This window comes from Rhinatrema bivittatum, chromosome 13, assembly GCF_901001135.1.
Source record: "Rhinatrema bivittatum chromosome 13, aRhiBiv1.1, whole genome shotgun sequence".
NCBI classification, from domain to species: Eukaryota; Metazoa; Chordata; class Amphibia; order Gymnophiona; family Rhinatrematidae; genus Rhinatrema; species Rhinatrema bivittatum.
The window spans coordinates 43,708,781-43,733,279 of NC_042627.1; the positions used below are offsets into that span (position 1 = coordinate 43,708,781).

At 44.5% G+C, this 24,499-nt stretch overlaps 1 protein-coding gene across 4 annotated transcripts in view; it reads right to left on the minus strand.

The window, feature by feature from the left end:
• Positions 1 to 24,499, minus strand: part of MINDY2 (MINDY lysine 48 deubiquitinase 2) — a 406,879-nt gene that overhangs the window by 281,150 nt on the left and 101,230 nt on the right. The gene's annotated exons all lie outside the window — the stretch shown is intronic.

Here is a 24,499-nt window from a genome sequence, read left to right on the forward strand (position 1 = left end):
GGGTCCATCAAGCCCAGCATCCTGTATCCAACAGTAGCCAAATCCTGGTTACAACTACATGGCAAGTCCCAAACATTAAGTACATCCCATGCTACTAATGCCAGTAATAGCAGTGGCTATTCCCTAAGTCAACTTGATTAATAGCAGTTAATGGACTTCTCCTCCAGGAACTTATCCAAAGCTTTATTTAAACCCAGCAATACTATCTGTCCTAATCACATCCTCTGGCAACAAATTCCAGATATTAATTGTGAGTTGAATGAAAAAGAATTTTCTCCAACTTGTTTTAAATGTGCTACTTGCTAACTTCATGGATTGCCCCCTAGTCCTCCTATTATCCAAAAGAGTAAATAACCAATTCACATTTACCCGTTCTAGACCTCTTATGATTTTATATCTATCATATCCCCCCCTCAGCCGTCTCTTCTCCAAAATTAACAGCCCTAAACTCTTTAGCCTTTCCTCATAGGGGAGCCATTTCATCCCCTTTACCTATCTTAATCTTCCTGCCCTTATGTTAACTCTACTTGTTCTATGTATCTCTTCTTTTTGTTAAATCGTTCCATGTAAACTGACATGATGTGAAAACGTATACCGGTATATAAAAACTTGAACTAAATAAATAAATAATTTTGGTCACCCTTCTCTGTACCTTCTCCAGTGCAACTATATCTTTTTTGAGATGTGGCAAGCAGAATTGTACATAGTACTCAAGGTGGGGTCTCACCATGGAGCAATACAGAGACATTATGACAGCCTCCATTATATTCACCATTTCCTTCCTAGTAATTCCTAACATTGTTTGCTTTTTTGACTGCTACAGCACACTGAGCCATAAATTTCAATCTATTATCCACTATGACATCTAGATCTTTTTCTTGGGTGGTAGCTTCTAAAATGGAACCTAACATTGTGTAACTACAGCATGGGTTATTTTTCCCTATATTCTATCACCTTGCACTACATTAAATTTCATCTGCCATTTGGATGCCCAATCTTCCAGTTCCACGAGATCCTTCTGCAAATTTATCACAATCCGCATGTGATTTAACTACTCTGAATAATTTTATATCATTTGCAAATTTGATTACCTCACTTATTGTATCCCTTTCCAGATCATTTATAAATATATTATAAAGCACTAGACCAAGTACAGATCCCTGAGGCACTCCTTTTTCCACTGAGAAAATTGACTATTTAATCCTTCTCTGTTTCCTGTCTTTTAACCAGTTTGTAATCCACGAAAGGACATTGTCTCCTATCCCATGGCATTTTAGTTTTCTTAGAAGACTCTCATGAGGAGGGACTTTGTCAAACGTCTTCTGAAAATCCAAATACACTGCATCTACCGATTAAAATTTATCCACGTTTATTAACTCCTTCAAAAAAAGTAGCAGATTTGTGAGACAAGATTTCCCTTGGGTAAATCCATGCTAGCTGTGTTCCATTAAACCATGTCTTTCTATATGCTCGGTAATTTTGATCTTTAGAATAGTTTCCACTATTTTTTCCACTATTTTTTCAAGTATGGGAGTGAATAGTTTTCACTCCCATACTTCAGTCACTTCACTGGCTACCAGTCAAATTCAGGATCTCCTTCAAAGTTCTCATGATGATCCACAAGGACTTCTACAATATCGCCCCCTCTCAAGCTCAGTAATCAATTCCGTCCACACACTTCAGACAGACCAGTCAGGAGAGCTTACAAAGGCTCCCTGTATGCCCCCCCCTGCCAAATCATCGCTAAGAAAACGTGCACTATCAACAGCAGGGCCTACTCTATGGAATTCTCTTCCGCCAGATCTACGGCAAGAACCTTGTCATCAAACCTTCAAGAAATACCTAAAGACGTGGCTCTTCATGCAAGCTTTCCCTGAAACTCAAGCTCACTTTGACGCCTCTCGAACGACATGGTCCAAGGCGCGAGGATAAAGTGATCACACCCCACTCTCGACACAGTCCCATAGGCCTCATCGGGGTGCCTTTTTCCTCTGCTACTGCCACCCGCTCATTCCCACCTTTTTGATCCTTGCCGCCCGACTTATCCCTCCCTCTACTTTCACTTCCCTTTACTCCCCCCCTTACTCCCCTGAATCCAATTATCAAGTCTGTCTTATATACTATTTTACGGCATGGATGTCTTATAGTTTATCCCGCAATCAGTTTATTATGTTTTCAGCTGTTCCAAATGTTCGTAATGTTCCGATGCTCTAATGTACTACGTTCAATGTGTTCCGAAGTTCTACTGTTTTATATTCCATGTAATGTTATATGTTCCATGTAATCGCCCCCCGCGACAGTTCTGTTACACTGTAAACCGGTATGATCTGTATACTTTACAGGAATGTCGGTATATAAGAATTCAAAATAAATAAATAAATAAATATTTTTTCCAGGCACTGAAGTCAGGTTCACTGGTCTATAGTTTCCCAGATCACCCCTGAACCCCTTTTTTTTTTTTTTTTGTATTTGATATTTTTTATTGATAACTGCATAATGCATAACAAAATTGTCATAACGATGGTACAATATTATCAACTAGTATCATAAATTGAGCACAGTAATATGCAGAATTATATAAAGGCATGTACATACCCCCCCTCCCCCCCCTCACCTACAGGCTAGTAATAATCTGTTATATTATAATGGGTAATGCATAATTTATGAACAAAGCAGAACGATAAAGGGTGCATTCAAAATGAAAATGAAAAGAAGCATCAAGCATAACGCAATACCCGGTGTCGTTCATACATATGAGATATGTAGTGAAATAGAAGGACGAGTTACTATGTCTACATAGGACTTCCAATAGAGAAAAATATAGAAAGAAAGAGAGAATGTAAAGGTGATTGCAATCAGGATAGAAATGGCAACTTAGAGGTTCTCCAAGCCCTGAGATGGATACCACACAGCGAACGGAGACCACACAGCCCTATAGGCCGGAAGGCGTTTGTGCCGGATTGCTGTGATATACTCCAGTTGACGAAGATTATGAATCCGGGAAATAATGTTGGCAAGGGTAGGAGTGAGATGAGTCTTCCATTTGCTAGCCAACGCCAAACGGGCCAGTATAAAAACTTGCTGGCAAAACCTATCTAGAGATGTAGATAGAGAAGGGTTGGCCGCTCCCAAGAGTATGACGGTGGGATCCATTACAACAGGCTGCCCCAGAACCTGAGCCAACCAGTCTGTAATCATTGTCCAGTAGGCAATCACTATCGGGCAAGACCACCAGATATGTAAGTACGTTCCCATTTGACCGCAACCTCTCCAAAACTCCCCCGAAGTCGCTGGGTACAATTTATGTAAATGCGCTGGTACATAGTGCCATTGGTATAACATTTTTAAGCAGTTCTCTTGTAAATGTGCTGATAGTGAGCATTTACGCCCTCTGGCGAATATCTCTTCCCAGTCTCCAATCTGCAGGGTGACCTGGAGGTCCCTTTCCCATATCAAGGAGCTCCGAAGTTTAGTGGACTGTGACCCCTGTAACAGCAAATAGATCTTAAATACTGCTCCCTTCACAACCCTAGGCTGGGCACAATATGTTTCAAATAGAGTGTTAGTGAGGTTCACTCGATTGGCTGATAACTGCGACCGGAATAAGTGATCCAATTGAGCATATTCTAAAAAAGGGAAATGAATCCCCGGGTAACGCTCTGAGAGAGAAGATAGAGACACCACTGTCGACTGAAGAAGCAGCTGTCCCAGTTTGGAGATACCCGCTTTTTTCCACGTCGGAAAAGCAGATTGAGGCAGACCCACGGCTAATTGCAAATTGTGAAATAAGGACGTGGATAAATGATAGGCGGAGTTTCTCACCAACTTTGTCTTCCATCGGGACCAAACTCTTAATGTGTTTTGAAGCGTTGGCGGTAAAGGATATGTCGATCTCCATGTCGATTTTGGTTGCCAGAACATCGCAGCAAGCGGCATATTTCCAGAGAAGTATTGCTCAATGTGCTGCCATGGCATTGTGCCCTGAGCACACCCATGTATTTGTAGAACAGATCGCAGTTGCGCGGCTGCGTAATACCATTCGAGATTTGGTACGCTCATTCCACCATTTACCTTGGGGCGATATAAAACAGTGCGGGGTACCCTGGGTGGACGTTTTCTCCAGATGAAAGCAAACAGCTTCTTCTGTGTGGATTTCAGAATTCGGGAAGCAAGATGAATCGGTAGGCTGATGAATAAGTAGAGAAGACGAGGAAGGACATTCATCTTTAGGATCGCTATTCGTCCCAACCATGAATGAGAGTCTTGATACCAATGCAGGAGATCATCATCTATACGCTTCAGTAAGGGCACGTAATTCAAATTGTAGAGCTGGTCCACCTGAGCACTAATAAATACACCCAAGTATTTCAATGGCTTTTTGGTCCAGCGGAAGGGCAATTGGTTTTGTAGGCTTCGTTCTTCTTCCGGTGTGATATGTATGGGAAGAATCTCAGATTTGTCTAAATTGACCTTGTATCCGGAGACGGGGCTGAAGGCTTGAATAGCCCTAAGTACCGAAGGGAGTGACTTGCTCGGATGCGTTAGTGTGAACAAAACGTCATCTGCAAATAAGTTCATTTTGTACTATTGATCACCTAAGAGGACCCCCATCACCTCCATATTAGAGCGTATTGCCGATGTAAAAGCCTCCAAAAAGAGTGCAAATAGTAGGGGTGAGAGTGGACACCCCTGACGGGTCCCCCTAGCAATAGGAAAACAGACCCCGTAACCTCCATTCACCTTAACACACGCAGCTGGGTCATGGTACAGTTGTTGTATCCAGCGCAAGAAGCTGTCACCAAATCCCATTTTAGTGAGGGTTTTAAATAGGAAGGGCCAATGCACCATATCGAACGCTTTTTCAGCGTCTACGGCCAGAATCGCTCCCGGGGCTCTCTCCTTATGGATCCACCAGAGGAGATCGACGGTGCGGCGTATATTGTCTGCTGCTGACCGATTAGGGATGAAGCCCGCCTGGTCCGGGTGCACCAGCTCCGGTAGAAAAAGATTGAGGCGCTCGACTAGTATGCGAGCCAGCAGCTTCAAGTCCAGATTGATCAAGGATATGGGACGATATGAACCACACAAGGAAGGGTCCTTCCCAGGTTTGGCGATAATGGTGATACCAGCAGTGTTGGAATGAGGTCCCAAGGATGCTGTGGTCCTCAAGGCATTGAACGCTGATACTAAGCGCGGGGCAAGAACAGAAGAAAATGTTTTATAATACTTGCTAGTCAGACCGTCTAAGCCAGGCGCCTTACCCGGTTTGAGGGATTTAATGGCCTGTATGACTTCGACCAAAGTTACTGGGCCATCCAATCTAGTCTGTTGAGATGGCGATAAAGCAGGTAAATCCACAGCACTCAGGTATTTATCAATCGCCGAGGTGTTAATATCGGTTTGGGCAGCATAAAGGGAAGAGTAGAACTGAGTGAAACAATCACTAATATCTGCAGAATTAGTTTGCATCACGCCAGAGGTATTCTTAATTTTAGCTATGTTGTTGCGAAGAAGTGTTTTCTTGAGGCGTCGTGCTAGGAGTCGACCCGCTTTATTCCCGCCCTCAAAGTAAAGCTGTTTAGTGATATTTAAGGCGTGGGCAATACGGTCTGCATCCAATTTCTGAAGTTCTAGCCGAGCCTCAGTGAGCTGCCGGTACACAGTGGAGGTGGGTTGGGTCATGTGCCGCTTTGTTAGTTCCGTGATGGATTGAAGGAGACGGGTTCTCCTCTCTTCCTTACGTTTTTTGCAGTAAGTGGCACGAGAGATAAATTCCCCACGAATGAACGCTTTGGAACACTCCCAGATCGTAACGGCTGACGACTCTTGGGGATCTTGGTTTTGAAAATAGTCTTGTAGGGAACATTCAACCTTCTTGACATAATCCTCATCCTCCAATAGCTGCTCATTAAGTCGCCAGTACTGTACTCCCCTCGTCACATCTGGGATGGTGAAATCCACCCACACTGGAGCGTGGTCCGACCATGTGATAGGCTCTATTTCCACTCTAGTAACATAATTCTGAAGGCGTTTGTCGACCAAAATATAGTCTATGCGTGTGTAGACCGAATGAGGGTGGGAATAAAAGGTATACTGATGTGACTGTGGGTTTCGCTGCCGCCATATATCCACCATATTCCAGTCATCCATGAGCCGAAGAAGCAAATTGCGCGCAGCTTTGGCGGTGGAAGCCCCGGCTTTGGACGTATCCAAATGTGGTCGAAGAGTGAAATTAAAATCTCCCCCTATTAATACATGGTGGTTGTCTGACTTAGACAATTGATCTTGCAGATGGCGTAGAAAAGGAACCTGGGTTGCATTGGGAGCATATATGTTAACAAGTGTGAACAGTTCAGTCCCAATCCGTATAGTAAGTAATAACATACGACCTTCAGGGTCAGCGTATTCATGAATTACTTCGTGGACCACTGATGCAGAGATGAGGATCGCCACCCCAGCGTACTTGGCCCGTACAGAGCTGGATGCGAAATACTGACTGGGAAATCTGGAGTGATGAAGCAGTTTTTCATGTCGCGCTTTTAAATGGGTCTCTTGTAACATCACTATATCAGTATGGAGGGTAGTAAGCTCTTGGAAAAGGAGCTGCCGCTTCCGATATGTTTGCAATACCTTTACATTTAAAGATAGTAATCTAACCATTGGATAGAGAGAAAAAAGCACCAGTAAAGCATAGATAAACTCGTACATTATCCTTGTTCATAACAGTGCAAAATAAGAATAAATGAGTAACATACAATGATGCTCGTTCTGTATGGTGAGATCCCAACTGAATTTGACAATCTGCCCAACCCATCCGGCAGATCAAACTCCTGCGCAGGGCGTATAAGCGCATGTGAAATGGTGTGTAGTAACCTTGAACCCCACCCCCCCCTCAAACCCCCCAACATACAGTGCGTACTTAATGACATAGCAACCTTACCCAGCAAAAATAACAGTAAAAGAGAAAATCATCGCATTCATATATAGTGCAACACAGACAGTAACAAGTCGCAAAGTACAGCAATATCAAAAAGGACTAAATGCAAAACCTGAAGTAAGAATGCAATTGCTTATAAAGAAGATACAGTCAGCCTTGTTCGCTCATGGATTCTGACGACGGAGGCGACGGCGGCCATTTGTTGCTCTTTGCCAGCGGGCCTGAGAGTCTCGTGGCGGCAAAATGGCCGTTTTCGCGGGCACTGTAAAAGAGAAAGGGATCCCCGCCGTTTTAAATGAGTCTGCTGCCTCCTCCATCGATTTGACGCGGTATGTGACTCCCTGATAAGCATAAGAGAGTCTGAACGGAAAGGTCCACCGGTAACGAACCTGGACATCCCTCAGAGCTCTTGTCGCCTCCCGCATCTCATACCGTTTTTTTAAAGTTGTGGGGGCCAGGTCCTGGAAGACGGCAATGTTGAGGCCTTCCCATGACCACTCGGCTTGCTGTCGGGACGCCGTGTAGATGGCAGCTTTCTGCGAATAATCGCGCAGACAGAAAATGATATCGCGGGTCCTATTATCCGCTCTAGGACCTAATGTCCTGTGAGCGCGGTCTATCGCCACGTGCACGGTGCAATCAGGCGTAGCTGTAGTGGCATCCGGCGTCACCTTGGCTAAGAAAAAAAGACAGATTTTTCTCACTGTTGCCTCCGCATCGTTAAACATTTCTGTTTCTGGAATGCCTCGGATACGTAAGTTGTTTCGCTTTAGGCGGTTCTCCATATCCTCTAATTTATCATAAATCGCCATATTATCCGCTTGTAATGATTGGCATTGTGCTGTGCAAGACGCCACAGTGAGGGCTTGCCCATCAATAGACTGTTCCAAGTCGTCAACTCTATTGCCTAAGGCTGCCATATCCTCCCTAATGTCCGCCATAGAAGCAAGTAATTCACTGCGGTGGTTTTTCAAATCCGCCCGAATTTCCAGGAACCATCCCCGAAGCTCCTCTCGGCTAACGCTGTCTGTGAGAGCTAAGCTTGGGCCTGATTCTGGTGCGTGATCCCCGGACTCGGCGTCCTCGCGTATGTCTTTCTCTGGCAGTTCATTCTGCGGCGGCAGCTCTGCCGGTTGTTTTTGAAAGCCATAGTGCTTAAGATCTGCCGTTTTCCTCTTAGTCGCCATCCGACAGTTGTTGTTTTGCAAAATAGTAAAATATAATATGCTGGATGATCTTCAAAGCGCTAAAAAACGGGGTTTGAAGGGCTCGAAGCTGGGAGCTCAGGAATCACACGTCCATTCACCTCGTGCGCCAAACAGCGCCCCCCCCTGGACCTCTTTTTAATTATTGGAGTTACATTGGCCACTCTCCAGTCTTCAGATACAATTGATGAATTTAATAATAGATTACAAATTTTAATAGATCTGAAATTTCATTTTTGAGTTCTTTCAGAACTCTGGGATGCATACAGCAAAATTGCTTACCTTGTAATAGGTGTTATCCCAGGACAGCAGGATGTAGTCCTCACATATGGGTGACGTCACTGAACGGAGCCCAGGCGGGAAAACTTTCTGTCAAAGTTTCTAGAAACTTTTGACTGGCCCCAGTGAGGCCACTGAGCATGCCCAGCATGCTATGATATTCTCTGCCACAGGTGTCTCTCTTCAGTCTAGTATGTAGCAAAAGCTTTAGCAAAAAGAATAATAAAAATAAAAAGGCCCAACTCCGCGGGGTGGCGGGTGGGTTCTGTGAGGACTACATCCTGCTGTCCTGGGATAACACCTATTACAAGGTAAGCAATTTTGCTTTATCCCAGGACAAGCAGGATTCTAGTCCTCACATATGGGTGAATAGCAAGCTAGAGGCTGAGTCATTGTGTAGTGCAATGTTTTTGTTGAATGAGTCAGCCGAAGATCACAGCAGTTTGGTTGTAGTAGGAGTTGGGTTTAAGCTGGAAACAAGTTCTTTAAGACAGATTGTCCGTAAGCTGAATCTTGTCTTCCTTGCTTGTCCAAACAGTAATGAGCTGCAAAGGTGTGAAGTGAACTCCATGTTGCAGCTTTACATATGTCAAGTATTGGCACTGAACGATAGTGTGCAACTGAAGTTGACATTGCCCTAACTGCATGTGCTTTTACTCGCCCTTGGAGAGGAAGGCCTGCTTTTTCATAGCAAAACTGTATGCAATCTGCTAACCAGTTGGATAGAGTATGTTTACCCACTGCTTTCCCTGGTTTGTTTGGGTCATAGGAAACAAAGAGTTGATTGGATTTCCTATGAACTGCAGTGCGGTTTAAGTAGAAAGACAGAGTACGCTTGCAATCCAAGGTGTGTAAGGCTTTTTCTCCTTGGTGAGAGTGTGGCCTTGGGAAAGAAAGTGGGTAAAACTATAGATTGGTTTAAGTGGAATTCCGTAACTACCTTAGGGAGGAATTTAGGATGAGTACGGAGAATCACTCTGTCATGTAAGAACTTAGTGTAGGGTTCATATGTGACTAGTGCTTGTAACTCACTAACCCTTCTAGCTGATGTAATGGCTATGAGGAAGATAGTTTTCCATGTAAGAAATTTCAGATCACTGGAATCAATGGGTTCAAAGGGAGAACGCATGAGCCTAGTTAGAACCAAATTTAGATCCCATTGAGTGACTGGGTGTCTAATTGGTGGTTTAAGAAGAATTAAACCTCTCATAAATCTTTTTATGAGAGGTTGTGTAGAAATAGGTGCATCTGACACCTGATTATGGTAAGCTGAAATTGCACTTAAATGTACTCTTACAGAGGAAGTCTGTAGACCAGATTCTGAAAGATGGTACAGGTAGTCCAATAAAGACTTTGTGGGGCATGTGAAAGGATTGATGTCTTTTTGCCTGCACCACAAAGTGTATCTCTTCCATTTGGAAGCGTAGTTCTTCCTCGTGGAAGGTTTACGTGAAGCTATAAGAACTTGGGAAATGTTAGCTGGAAGATTGAGTGGTTGTAGGATCAAGCTTTCAACATCCAAGCTGTCAGTGATAGGGATTGAAGGTTGGGATGTCGCAACCGACCCTGATCCTGAGTTATGAGAGTGGGAGCTACTCCCAGGCAAATGGGATCCCTGACTGAGAGGTCTAGAAGTGTGGGAAACCATACTTGTCGAGGCCAATATGGGGCTATGAGTATCATTGTCCCCCTGTCCTGTTGTAGCTTCACTAGAGTTTTGGTTATGAGTGGTATCGGAGGATACACATATAATAGGCCTGAGTTCCAAGGGCGAGCAAAGGCGTCCCTGGATGGCCTGTTGTACAGGTTGTATAGGCAACAGTAGTTGTCCACTTTGTGATTCAGATGTGATGCAAAGAGGTCTACTGTTGGTTGTCCCCAACGTTGAAATATCCTGGTCACTACTGTGGGATCTAGTGACCATTCGTGTGGTTTGAATTGACAACTGAGTCTGTCCGCCACTACATTGTGAATGCCTGCTAGGTAAGTGGCATTGAGAAATATGGAGTTGTTCAAGGCCCAACCCCATATCTGAGCTGCCTCTTGACAAAGGAGGTACGAGCCTGTCCCTCCCTGTTTGTTGATGTACCACATGGCTACTGTGTTATCTGTTTGGATCAGCACAGTCTTGTTGGTAAGGCAGTCCTTGAAGGCATGTAGAGCATAATGTATAGCTCGAAGTTCCAGGAAATTGATTTGAAATGTTGCTTCGAGCTTTGTCCATGTTCCTTGTGTTTGGAGATTCCCTATGTGAGCTCCCCAACCCAAGGTGGATGCATCTGTAGTCAGAGTTATTTGTGGGACTGGTGGTTGAAAGGGTAGGCCCTTGCACAGATTGTCCTTGTTCACCCACCATCGTAGAGAAGAGCGTAGTTGGTGGGTTACTTGAATTGGAGAATGAAGTGGTTGAATGGCTTGGATCCATTGTGATCTTAAAGTCCATTGAGTTACCCTCATGGCCAGTCTTGCCATAGGAGTGACATGAACTGTGGAGGCCATGTGGCCTAGTAATGTGAGAAACTGATGAGCTGTTGCTTGTTCCTTGGAGTGAATCAAGCTTGCCAGTAGAGACAGTGTGTTTGCTCGATCCACTGGCAGAAATGCCTTGGAGAGGTTGGTGTTTAAATCCGCTCCTATGATTTGAAGCAGGCGAGATGGAGTGAGATGGGACTTTGGATAATTGATGAGAAATCCCATGGAGTGCAGTAGAGCAATAGTTTTGTTGAGAGACTGTATTGCTCCTTGTTGAGATTGGCTTCTGATGAGCCAATCGTCCAGATATGGGAAAACATGTACACCTTGCTTGTGTAGGTGTGCTGTTATTAATGCCAGGCATTTGGTGAACACTCTGGGAGCAGAAGCTAGTCCGAATGGCAGTACTCTGTATTGGTAATGATGAATGCCCACCTTGAAGCGTAGATACTTGCGATGAGGAGGGTATACTGGTATATGGGCGTAAGCATCTTGAAGATCCAGAGAACAGAGCCAATCTCCTGTTTGAAGAAGAGGTAGCATTGTGCCTAGTGAAACCATCCTGAACCTTTCTTTCTTTAGAAATTTGTTGAGATTTCTGAGGTCTAGGATGGGTCGTAGGCCTCCAGTTTTCTTTGGAATGAGAAAATATCTGGAGTAGAATCCTCTGCCCTGCTGAGACCTGGGCACTGGTTGAATGGCCCTGGCTGTCAGAAGGGTGGATAATTCTATTTGTAACTGAATTATTTGGGAATTTTGTTGTGGGTAGGAAGTTGGTGGAAATTCTGGAGGAATTGAGAGAAAATTTAGTTTGTAACCGTGAGCTACAATGGAAAGTGCCCATTGGTCTGTGGTTATGTTTTCCCAATTTGATTGGAAGTAGGAAATCCTTCCTCCCACTGGTATGTGCTGTTTGGGGTTTTGGAGGGTGGGTCTGATCTCTGGATTTGTGTTCAAAAACCCGTAGCTGGACCAGTCTGTGGAGGAGGCTGAGTACGAGCTGGTCTTTGTTGTCTGGCCTGAGAGCGCTGGGTAGGCCTGGAAGGTCTAGTTCTGGTAGGTGGATTATAGTACCTTCTTGGCCTGTAGTATGGACGTCTAGGTTCCCTTCGTGGAAAACGTCTAGGGGCCTGGGTGGTTGGTTCTTGAGGCAGTTGTGATAGCTGTCTTAAGGTCTCCGTATGATCCTTAAGTTGTTGGACAGCATCCTGTACTTTCTCTCCAAACAAGTTATCCCCACGGCATGGCAGATCTACAAGCTTGTCTTGCACTTCAGGCCTGAGATCTGAAGCCTTCAACCAGGCCCATCGTCTTGCTGTAATGCCGGCTGCTGCTGTTCTTGAGGCTGTATCAAAGTTGTCATAAGCAGCCCTTACCTCATGTTTCCCAGCCTCGAGGCCTTTGGTGATAATGGATTGAGCAGATTCTTGAAACTGCTCTGGGAGAGAATTTGAGAAGTGCTCCATTTGCTTCCAGAGATCCCGCTGGTACTGTGTCATGTACAGTTGATAGGCAGAGATTCTGGAAGATAAAAGTGCACCTTGGTACACCTTTTTTCCTAGGGAGTCCAGAAAACGATGATCCTTCCCTGGAGGAGCTGAAGAATGTGGACGTACCTTTTAGATTTTTTCTGGGCAGATTCTACTACCACAGATTGATGTGGTAGCTGTGCCTTCTGAAAGCCTGGTGCCTGCTGCACTAGGTAGGTAGTGTCTAGACGCTTATTTACTGCTGGAACAGTGCATGGGTGTTCCCACACTCGTTGCTGTAAATCCAACAGGACCTAATGGATGGGGATTGCCAGAACTTGTTTTGGCGGATCCACGAATTGCAGCACCTCTAATGTATGCTGTCTTGAATCATCTTCTGATGAGAGCTTGAATGGAATTGTATCCGCCATCTCTTGGACAAAACTTGAAAAAGATAAGTCCTCAGGTGGTGATCTTTTCCTTTCTTCAGGAGGTGATGGTTCGGACATGAACTCTTCAGAAGAAGTATCTGTCCCTGGATCATCCCAAGAATCTTCTTCCTCTGGCTGTTGATAAGGAGTTCTTGGGATTTTCCTTGTGAAAACACCCGAAGGCCCAGGTAATGGGTCATCGAGGGATATTGTGGGAGGAGTCACTTCCAGGGATTTTTGAGGAGCTGTGTCGACAACTTTGTGATATTTTTTCAAAAGGCGTTGAAAAAGTGCCAATTCTTGTGTATCAGTAGTGTCCTGATCAGGTATCGTCGAGGGAAGAATGGGTGCCCTCGATGAAGTTGTCGAGGGTGGTGCCCGTGGTGTCGAGTCCGTCGATGGTGGTAACATGGAAGGTAAGGGTATCGACGAAATCGCTGGAAGCTGTGCGTATATGGACGTCGATGACGTGATGATCTTCGGTGTCGACGTCGAGTCCCTGTGTCCCGTCGAGGTCAAGAATGGCCCCGGCATCGGTGTGCCCACCGGCATCAGCAAATTTGCCGGCATCGATGAGGAAATCATCGGCATCGACAATGAAGTCGGCATTGTAAATTGTTCTTTGAAAGCCTGAGAAATCGCTTGTCGGATGAAATCAGACAATTCCGGCCGCACAACCGATGGAAGCAGAGCGGTTGCGGGCGGTGGCGCAGGCTGAGGTACCAGTTCCTGACAAGTTGTTTGTATGGGATCTGGCTTCATCAACGGAGTTGAGGTAGGCCGAGGCGTTGAAGACTCCGATGTGTCCTGTTCTCTAGGCCGCTTCGCTGTCGAGGGTTGCTGGGAAGCAGAGTCAGACAACAGGGGGCTTCTGTGTCGATGTCGATGTTTTGACTTCGATTTTTCGGAGGATTTTGGTGACGTCGAAGACGAGGAAAGAGAGGAATGATCCCCCGACGGTCCCGGGCGAGGTTTTTTAAGAATCACTCGCTTAGTCGCTCCAGCCGGAGACGACCTCGACGGGGAAGGTGTAAGTTGCAGGCTGAACAAATGTTCCATTTTTTCAAGCCTGGTTTTCCTCGACTTCGGCGTCATTTCTACACATTGCGGACAATTTTTTCGAATGACGGCCATCGATATGACTGAGGTAAAATTTTTTCCTACTCTCCGAAAATAGATCAAGACTGGGTTACTTACCGGCCGGTAAGGAGAGACCCCGAGAGATTTTATGAGAGAGAATATCACTTTTTTTAGACTAATAAGTCACAAGAAGGTTGAGAAACAACTCAACGGCTCCGGTTCCGCGATGCTGGCTGCAGCGCGGAAAAAAACGAAGACTGAAGAGAGACACCTGTGGCAGAGAATATCATAGCATGCTGGGCATGCTCAGTGGCCTCACTGGGGCCAGTCAAAAGTTTCTAGAAACTTTGACAGAAAGTTTTCCCGCCTGGGCTCCGTTCAGTGACGTCACCCAAATGTGAGGACTAGCATCCTGCTTGTCCTGGGATAAAATCCAGTCCAGGTGATTTGCTACTTTAGTTTGTCAATCTGGCGTACTACATATTCCAGGTTCACTGTGATTTGGTTCAGTTCATCTGACTCCTCACCCTTGAAAACCATCTCCTGTAATGGTATCTCCCCAACATCCTCATTAGTAAACACAGAAGCAAAGAATTCATATAATCTTTCTGCAATGGCCTTATCTTCTCTAAAAAACCTCTTTAACCCCTCAGTCATCTAACGATCCAACTGACTCCCTCATAGGTTTCCTGCTTTGGATATAATTAAAGTTTTTATTATGAGTTTTTGCCTCTACAGTCAACTTAATTTCAAATTTTCTCTTAGCCTGTCTTATCAGATGTATTAACAGAAGAATTATGAGGGACTAGATGGCTAAAGGGAATGGGCACAGGAATAGCCTTTCATCTAAACATCACTGGTTCAAACATGGCTGAGGTTGGTAGGAAATGATCATTTAAAAGCAGTTTGGTGGCCTTTGTTAAATGAGTTGGTGGTCTCTGTTCAGTTCCCCGATGTCCACATAAAAAAATAACATTATAATTTGACTTTAATCGTCACTGTTATTAGAAGTCTTAGCAAAAGAATGAAAAACAAAACACAAGCATAGAATCTCACTCCCTAGAGAAGCACCTCTAGAGCAGAGATGATGCACATTTGAAAGACAGTGTATGAAAGCTTGCTCAGGCTATATCTGTAAAGTAGATAAATAGAGGGACTTTGGTTTCTCTAGTGTTGTCACTCTGGTGCTCTCTTCAGGAGCACTAAGCACACTATAAAAATGTTTAAAAACCTAAATAAAAGTGAAAAAGATTGCATTTAAAACATGCAACTTAATTCTGCCACTCTATCCAAAACTGGTAATGTCATTTTAGAGTAGTGTCAATAGATTTGGATGCCACACTCAAATAGGAAGTGGGAAAACCAGAGCGAGTCCAAAGGTGGTAACAAAAATGATTGGAAACCACGATATGATCTAGATTCAGGTCAAATCAAATGTGTTAGATCTAGCCAGAACAGAGAAGACTGGGGATGATATATGAAATATGAAAAAACATAAGGAAGAGGATGGTCAGTTCTTCATCTCTAATAAGGAAAAGACAAGTGATGACTTTAAATTGCTGCAGCATTAGAAAGAATTCTCTAGTGGTTTAGTCAAGTGTAAAGCCAGTTAACTAGGCAGGTGGTGAATGTCCATCACTGGAATGTTTTGTTATTGTTTTAAGAGAAAGTTGGGCAAATATTTCTCTGGGATGATATGGGTACATTGAAAGCTGCCTGAAGACAAAGGAGTTGTTTAGAGCCTCATCAAAACTCTTTTAGCCCTATTTTGCTATGATTCAATAATTCTAGCAACATAAATTAGAGTATTTTGACCTTTTGCTATATAAGAAGCAGCAATTTTGATTAAACAAGCTTTGTTGAAAAAAAAACAACAAACTATACAGTATTTGATGCAAAGATAGAAAAATTCTCTTGCATTTTCAATTAGATGCTATCAGTTTTTAAAACCAAATTTTATGTTAACATTCCTTCTTCCACTTACATGCTGACATCAGGAAAGTTGTTTTATCTCCTTGTGTTTTAGTTTACTTAACTAATTAGATAGTAACATTGTTCTTTTTTCACTCTTCCCTCTGGAATTTTTCATGCAGTCTGGACATCAGAAATGTTGTGATGTGTCATTCACCATGTAGATTACTGCAAATGTTTTGGAAGAACTAGGTTGAAAAGCATGTTAAAATTCTATTAGGATAAAAAGTGCTACATAAACTCAAATTAATATTATACATATAAAATGTATTTATCAACTGCCAATTTAACCGATGCATACCCTACTGTACTTCCATTAAGTACTGAGTTTCCTCAAGCCTGTTTATTAATGCATGTCTATTAAAAGTCTTCCAAATATCATAGTATTTCAAATATTTTGATAATCTATTAATTATGTTCACCTATATTATCAACGCCAAAAGAGAATAACCATTAACACAGTCAATTAACAGAATATCATGCAGCAAGTTTTTCTATGCAAAATATTAGCAGTTTGAAAGAAATGCTCACACGAACTTAAGGCAACAAGCTTATCAGAAAAGAAAAATACTATTATGTACAGTTATGCTCATAAGTTTACAAACCCTTGGCAGAATTTGTAAGATGTGTAGCATTTTAAGAAAACATGATCAGACAAGACATGTCTGCTATTTTTTTTTAATAATCTGTTTATTGGATTTTATCAGAATAAAGATACAAAAATGAAACAATGTTAACCAAACATTCCAGATGCACAATTTTAGAGAATTCAGGAGGATAAAATACATACATAGATCAGGACATTTCTATGTAAACTCTGAATTTATACCCTCTCCCACCCTACCCTTCCTTTCCCTATTACTCTTCTCCATCAACAACTTATCATGAAGGAAGCTATTCGGAATTACAAATTCAAAATAGTAAGAACATAAGAAATTGCCATGCTGGGTCAGACCAAGGGTCCATCAAGCCCAGTATCCTGTTTCCAACAGAGGCCAAAACCAGGCCACAAGAACCTGGCAATTACCCAAACACTAAGAAGATCCCATGCTACTGATGCAATTAATAGCAGTGGCTATTCCCTAAGTAAAATTGATTAATAGCCATTAATGAAGTTCTCCTCCAAGAACTTATCCAAACCTTTTTTGAACCCAGCTACACTAACTGCACTAACCACATCCTCTGGCAACGAATTCCAAAGCTTTATTGTGCGTTGAGTGAAAAAGAATTTTCTCCAATTAGTCTTAAATGTGCTACTTGCTAACTTCATGGAATGCCCCCTAGTCCTTCTATTATTCGAAAGTGTAAATAACCAAGTCACATCTACTTGTTCAAGACCTCTCATGATCTTAAAGACCTCTATCATATCCCCCCTCAGCCGTCTCTTCTCCAAGCTGAACAGCCCTAACCTCTTCAGCCTTTCCTCATAGGGAAGCTGTTCCATCCCCTTTATCATTTTGGTTGCCCTTCTCTGTACCTTCTCCATCGCAACTATATCTTTTTTGAGATGCGGCGACCAGAATTATACATAGTATTCAAGGTGCGGTCTCACCATGGAGTGATATAGAGGCATTATGACATTTTCCGTTCTATTAACCATTCCCTTCCTAATAATTCCTAACATTCTATTTGCTTTTTTGACTGCTGCAGCACACTGAGCTGACGATTTTAAAGTATTATCCACTATGATGCCTAGATCTTTTTCCTGGGTGGTAGCTCCTAATATGGAACCTAACATCGTGTAACTACAGCAACGGTTAGTGTTCTTTGTCACATGGTGCAATTCGTTTGTGAAACCCCGCCATATTTCCAACAATGCCTCCTGCTTGGCATTAGAGAGAGATTTTGCTGAAATGTACTCGAATGTGAATAGCTGTGTTAATCTATGTTCCCAAAGGGGCAAACTAGGTATTTCAGACTTGGTCCAATGAGTTAAGGTTATCTTTTTCCCTATCAGCCCTGCCTTGTCTAGAAAAAATTGCTATTTACTAATTTCTGATTTCTCTTTATCATATAGGCCAAAAATGCCAAGTTCTAGGGTGTACGGAAATGGATGTCCCCAGAATAGCGGAACATTTCCTTCACACTTGATTCCAGAATATATACATTTTGGGGCATTTCCAAAAAACATGAATAAAATAACTATCTTCTTCTACGCACTTTGGACGACGAGCTGAAATACAAACTTTTGCCCTGAATGTTCTAACTTGCGATATGTAGATTTGCCAGATGAATTTGAACTGTGTCTCCCATAAAACAATGTTCTCTGTAATATACGGAATGTTTAAAATAATAAAATATATCTGTGTATGTCAATTGGACCTCCACCTAACTAGACCATAGCTTCTGGAAATCTTCCTGTGTCTCAAGTTTCAATAATGCTTTTGAAAATCTAGCACATAAAGGCTTCCCCAGTTTTTCGTCTATCAGAACCTCCTCTAACTTGCCTTCCAGTCCCATTTGTGAATTTATTTGGTGCAACTTCATAATGTAATGCATGCTTTGTAAATATGCATACAAATCTTTTAGTGGCAAATGGAATTTGTTTTGCAACTCTTGAAAACTGTGTAATGGTTGTATTTTCAATAATCATTTGTCTGAGGAAACTAAGATTTTTCTTTTGTGATTCCTTAAACACATTCCCCAAACCTGGAATGAACTGAGGATTCCCGCAAATGGTCAAAAAAGTGTGTAAGTTCGTGTTCCTGTCCTATACATTTACGAAGCATCTACCATGCTTTTCTACAGGAAGATATTACCATGTACTAGTCATAAGAACATTTATTTATTTATTTATTTTTGGTTTTTATATACCGGTCTTCTTGCATTATATGCAAATCAAATCGGTTTACATTGAACATTTAAACTTGCTTGAAAAAGCATTACATGTAACAAAGAACATCAAAACATGAAAAACCTGTTGGAACAAAAAAAAATAAAACACAGAGTATGAGTTGTTCATCTTTAACAGGAAAAAGCAAAAAAAAAAAAATATATATATATATATATATTAGTGTATATATTAGTATCAGGAACTTGTCACTTAAGAACTCCTATCATATTTGCTTATCACAAAAGCACAGCAAGATCGAGAATAAAAAGCGGGAATCTTTTCTATTTTACATATTATGAAGGAGATGGATCATAAATTTGCATATTATCTGCGCATTATTCTAAATTTCCATACATGTTAATAAGCTAGCATGTTGGCTACACCCATATCTGGTGATCTCACTCCACTAATCTGATATTGATTGGAAATCCCTATGATCATCTCAGAATTATCTAGTTAATACTACCATCTAGTGCATATACGTTAGAAGAAGTAAAATGGTTATTCCAGTATTCCAACTAGATCCAGTTTATTGCTAAAACAACCGAGTTATTCTAATTTCTTACATATATGCAGCTGGGCAGATGCTCCCTTATTTATTCCTAAGCTGGTATCATGGGGGCGGATTTTAAAAGCCCTGCTCACGTAAATCCGGGCGGATTTACGCGAGCAGGGCCTTGCGCGCCGGCGCGCCCATTTTCCATAGGCCCGCCGGCGCGCGCAGAGCCCCGGGACTCGCGTAAGTCCCGGGGTTTTTTGTCGGGGGCGTGTCGGGGGCGGGGCATTAGAAATTGCCATGCTGGGTCAGACCAAGGGTCCATCAAGCCCAGCATCCTGTTTCCAACAGAGGCCAAACCAGGCCACAAGAACCTGGCAATTACCCAAACCCTAAGAAGATCCCATGCTACTGATGCAATTAATAGCAGTGGCTATTCCCTAAGTAAACTTGATTAATAGCCGTTAATGGACTTCTCCTCCAAGAACTTATCCAAACCTTTTTTGAACCCAGCTACACTAACTGCACTAACCACATCGCACTAACTGCACTAACCTACTGAACCATACTCAAATTCCTTTGATTCTAATTGTAACAGAGCTGACAGGGACCATCTGGCGAACAAATTTTGCAAAAATATTTGAGGGAAGATATAGGAAGATTCCAAAAACCAGTCTGTAATGTGTCTTAACATACATGCTAAATTGTAACGTACCAATTTGGGACAGCTTAATCCGCCTTGCAAATTGGGTTTCATTAAAACCATTTAAGGGCAGTCTTGCTTTTTTCTCATTCCAAAAAAAAGATCTAAATTTTCTATTTATCTCCTGTATATTATCCCGAGTCAGAGAGATGGGCAGCATCTGCATCAAGTAAAGCCATTTGGGAATCTCCATCATTTTAAATAGATGGATTCTGCCTCTTAGGGACAATGGTAAATGGATCCATAGTTTGAAATTGTTCTCCATACTTTTCAAATATTGGAGTATTTGCCCTGTATAAAAGATCAATCTCCACTGGGATTTTTATACCTAAATACTTCATTTCATCTTTTACTCATTTCAAAGGGAAGGAGGAGCCCCATTGAACCTTTAGATTTCCATAAATCTCCAGTGCCTCCGATTTGCCTTGATTTATCTTTAACCCTGCAAAACTACCAAACTGGGATTGATATTCTAGCACCTTATACAGTGAAACCCTTGGATTCGTAAGATAAATCAAAACGTCATCCACAAATGCTGCCACCTTAAAAGAGGTGCTTTCAACTTCTAATTCTCTTATTGATTTATCTTACTCAATTTTCCTCAGAAATGGGTCTATGGACAGTATATATAAATAGGGGAGAATTTATAGAAGCCAGGAAAATTGTAGAGATTACTTACCTGATAATCTCGTTTTCCTTAGTGTATGCAGATGGACTCAGAACAAATGGGTATAGTGTGCTCGTGCTAGCAGTTGGAGACGGATCTGACATCAACACGGGTACATATACCCCCGCAGGAAGTGCAGCAACTCAGTAATCTTCCTTGCAAAAGCTTTATGGATATATGTGTGACTGACCGATTGATTAACTGAACAGGATTACCCTGACCGATTGATAGTAGCTGGAGACCGCCAGTGTTCTCAACTGGAAGGCGTCAACACCCGGCAGGGTGGATGCCCTATATAAGAAAACATGGCTTACCGTGAGTCGGTAAATCCCCATGTATACCGGCAGCCAGGCGGGATGCTGAGTCCATCTGCATACACTAAGGAAAATGAGATTACCAGGTAAGTAATCTCTACATTTCCTAGCGTGTAGCAGATGGACTCAGAACAAATGGGATGTACAAAAGCTACTCCCGGACTGGGTGGGAGGCTGCCTGAGGTCCGTTTAGGATTGCCCTCGCAAATGCTGTGTCCTCCCTAGCCTGGACGTCCAGACAGTAGAATCTGGAGAAGGTATGGAGGGAGGACCACGTTGCCGCTTTACATATCTCTGCCGGCGACAGCATCCTAGTTTCTGCCCAGGAGGCCGCCTGCGCTCTGGTAGAGTGAGCCTTGACCCGTAGAGGTGGTGTTTTTCCCGCTTCTACGTAGGCCGCCTTGATAACTTCTTTGATCCAGCGGGTGATGGTTGCCCGTGAGGCCGCTTCCCCTTGCTTCTTCCTGCTGTGAAGGACGAATAGGTGGTCCGTCTTTCGTACTGCTTCTGACATTTCCAGGTATCTGGACAGCAGCCTGCCGATGTCGAGATGGCGCAGTATTTGACCTTCTTCCGACTTCTTCAAACCTTCCGTGGTTGGCAAGGATATGGTTTGGTTGAGGTGGAAGCGTGAGACTACTTTGGGTAAGAAGGAAGGAACCGGGCGAAGATGGATAGCCTCTGGAGTGATTCTGAGAAATGGATCACGGCAGGACAGCGCTTGTAACTCTGAGATGCGGCGTGCGGAGCATACGGCCAGCAGGAACACCATCTTCAAGATTAACATATAGAGGGACAGGCCTTGAAGGGGTCTGAAGGCGGGTCCCGCTAGAAATTCCAAAATTAGGTTGAGGTTCCACAGGGGCACTGGCCACTTCAGTGGCGGGCGAATGTGTTTGACTCCTTTCAGGAAACGTCTGGGTGTGTGGCAATACTGCTGCCTCCACTCCTGGGACCGTAGCAGGATAGCGCTGCTACCTGAACCTTGATGGAATTGAGGGACAGACCCTTCTGGAGCCCATCTTGCAGGAAATCCAAAATGATAGGGATTTTAGCGGCATGTGGATTGGTGCTGTGAGTGTCGCACCAGGCTTCAAATACTCTCCAGATCCTTATATATGTTAGTGATGTGGAGAACTTGCGTGCTCGGAGGAGTGTATCTATCACCGGCCCCGAGTATCCCCTTTTCTTCAGTCTAGCCCTCTCAATGGCCAGACCGTAAGAGAGAATTGAGCTGGATCCTCGTGGAGGATGGGACCTTGCCGCAGCAGGTCCCTGTGTGGAGGGTCCCTGCCAGCAGTCTTCTCATGTCTGCGTACCAGGGTCTTCTTGGCTAGTCCGGGGCCACTAGAAGAACTAGGCCTCTGTGCCGCTGAATCTTGTGTATAATGGCATCCAGCAGGGGCCATGGAGGAAAAGCATATAGCAGGATCCCCTGAGGCCAGGGCTGTACCAGAGCGTCGATTCCGTGGGAGAGAGGATCTCGTCTGCGACTGAAATATCTGGGTACTTGAGCGTTGGACCTGTCCGCTAGTAGGTCCATGCCCGGAGTCCCCCACTGATCCATAATCATCTGGAAAGCTGTGGGCGACAGCTGCCATTCCCCCGGGTTTAGGCTTTCTCTGCTGAGGAAGTCTGCCGTGGTGTTGTCCTTCCCGGCGATGTGGACGGCGGAGATGTCCTAGAGATTCGCCTCCGCCCAAGCCATCAGGGGGGTTATTTCTAAGGATACCTGTCGGCTTCTGGTTCCACCCTGTCGGTTGATGTATGCCACCGTGGTGGCGTTGTCCGACATCACTCTGACCGCCCTGTTTCGAAGTCTGTGGGCAAATCGCAGGCAGGCTAGCCTGACTGCCCGCACCTCTAGTCGGTTGATGTTCCACCCCGACTCTTCTTTGTTCCACCGCCCTTGGGCGATTAGTTCTTCACAGTGTGCTCCCCATCCGTTCAGGATGGCATCTGTAGTGAGCAGGGTCCAGGTTGGGGAGGACATTTTTGACCCCCGGCTCGTGTGGCCGGGCTGCAACCACCACCGTAGCTGATTCCGCACTCTGGCTGGCAGAGGTAGGTGTATGGTGTAGTTCTGTGATCGTGGGCTCCACCGAGATAGGAGAGCGCGTTGTAATGGTTTCATATGAGCCCGCGCCCATGGTACCACCTCCAGAGTGGATGCTATGAGGCCGAGGACCTGTAGGTAATCCCAAGCTGTGGGCCGGGTGGCGCTCAGCAGGGCCTGCAGACGATCCCGGAGTTTTGATCTCCTCTTGGAGGTCAGGCTGACCTCGTCTTCCTGGGTGTCGAATCGGACTCCCAGGTATTCCAGCGACTGGGAAGGCTGTAGGGAACTCTTGTTTGTGTTGACTACCCATCCTAGGCTTTCCAGAAGAGATATAACTCTGTTGGTTGCCTGGTGGCTCTCCTCTGGTGACTTTGCCCTGATCAGACAATCGTCCAGGTAGGGATGGACGAGAATTCCTTTCTTCCTGAGTGACGCCGCCACTACAAATATGACCTTGGTAAAGGTCCGCGGCGCGGTGGCTAACCCGAAGGGTAAAGCTCGGAACTGGAAGTGTTGGCTCAGGACTTTGAAGCGTAAGTAGCGCTGGTGATCCCGATGGATTGGGATATGCAAGTAGGCTTCTGACAGATCCAGGGATGTGAGAAACTCCCCTGGCTGTATTGCACTTCTGACTGACCGCAGAGTTTCCATGCGAAAGCTGGGGACCCGTAAGTGTCGGTTGACTGACTTGAGGTCCAGGACGGGCCTGAAAGTGCCCTCTTTCTTGGGTACTATGAAATAAATGGAATAATGCCCAGAATTTATCTCCCATGCAGGCACTGGGATTATGGCTTTTAGGGACAGGAGCCTGAACAAGGTCGCTTCCAGTGCCGCCCTCTTGAGGGGAGGACAAGGAGATTCCACAAACTTGTCCGGAGGGAGGCGCAGGAAGTCCAGGTAATATCCTTCTCGGATGATGGCGAGGACCCACTGGTCCGACGTAATCTCGACCCATCTGCGGTAGAATAGGGTTAGCCTGCCCCCTATGGCTTCCTCCCTCAGATGGGTCGGCTGATTCTCATTGTGGAGTGCGGCCGGGACCCAAACCCGAGCCGGTTCCCCTCTTGCGGTGCCTGGCCCGAAAGGACTGGCTCCTGGCCTGAGAACGAGGTGCTTGGTAGCTATTCCTGTAGGGATTGAAGCGTTGAGAGCTTCTACCTCTAGATGGCCTAGGCAAGGGGCGCTGGTTTCTCCTTGACTTGTCTTCCGGTAGACAGGGTAATGGAGATGCGCCCCAACTGTTTGCCAGTTTCTCGAGGTCTGTTCGGGGATCAGACTGCATCTTGACAAAGGCGTGAATCCCCTTGAATAATTCCACCCAGGAGAGCGAAGCAGGATCTAGCCTTAGGGGCACCAGGTCTCTCGGGTTCCCCGGCTGCTCAGCTCGGCCTGCTAGATCCGGGGTGTTCCCTGAGGAACTGGCAATTAATCTGGGCTGAGACCGGCCCTGGCCTGGAACTCCCACCAGGGCCTCTTCACATTGGGCACATAGGGAGTCTGCTTCCTCGCTCCGTGTAGCTCTGAAGTAGCATGCTGAGCAGAGGCCTAGAGCTCTTATGCCTGATTCTGGAGGCGCCGCCTCT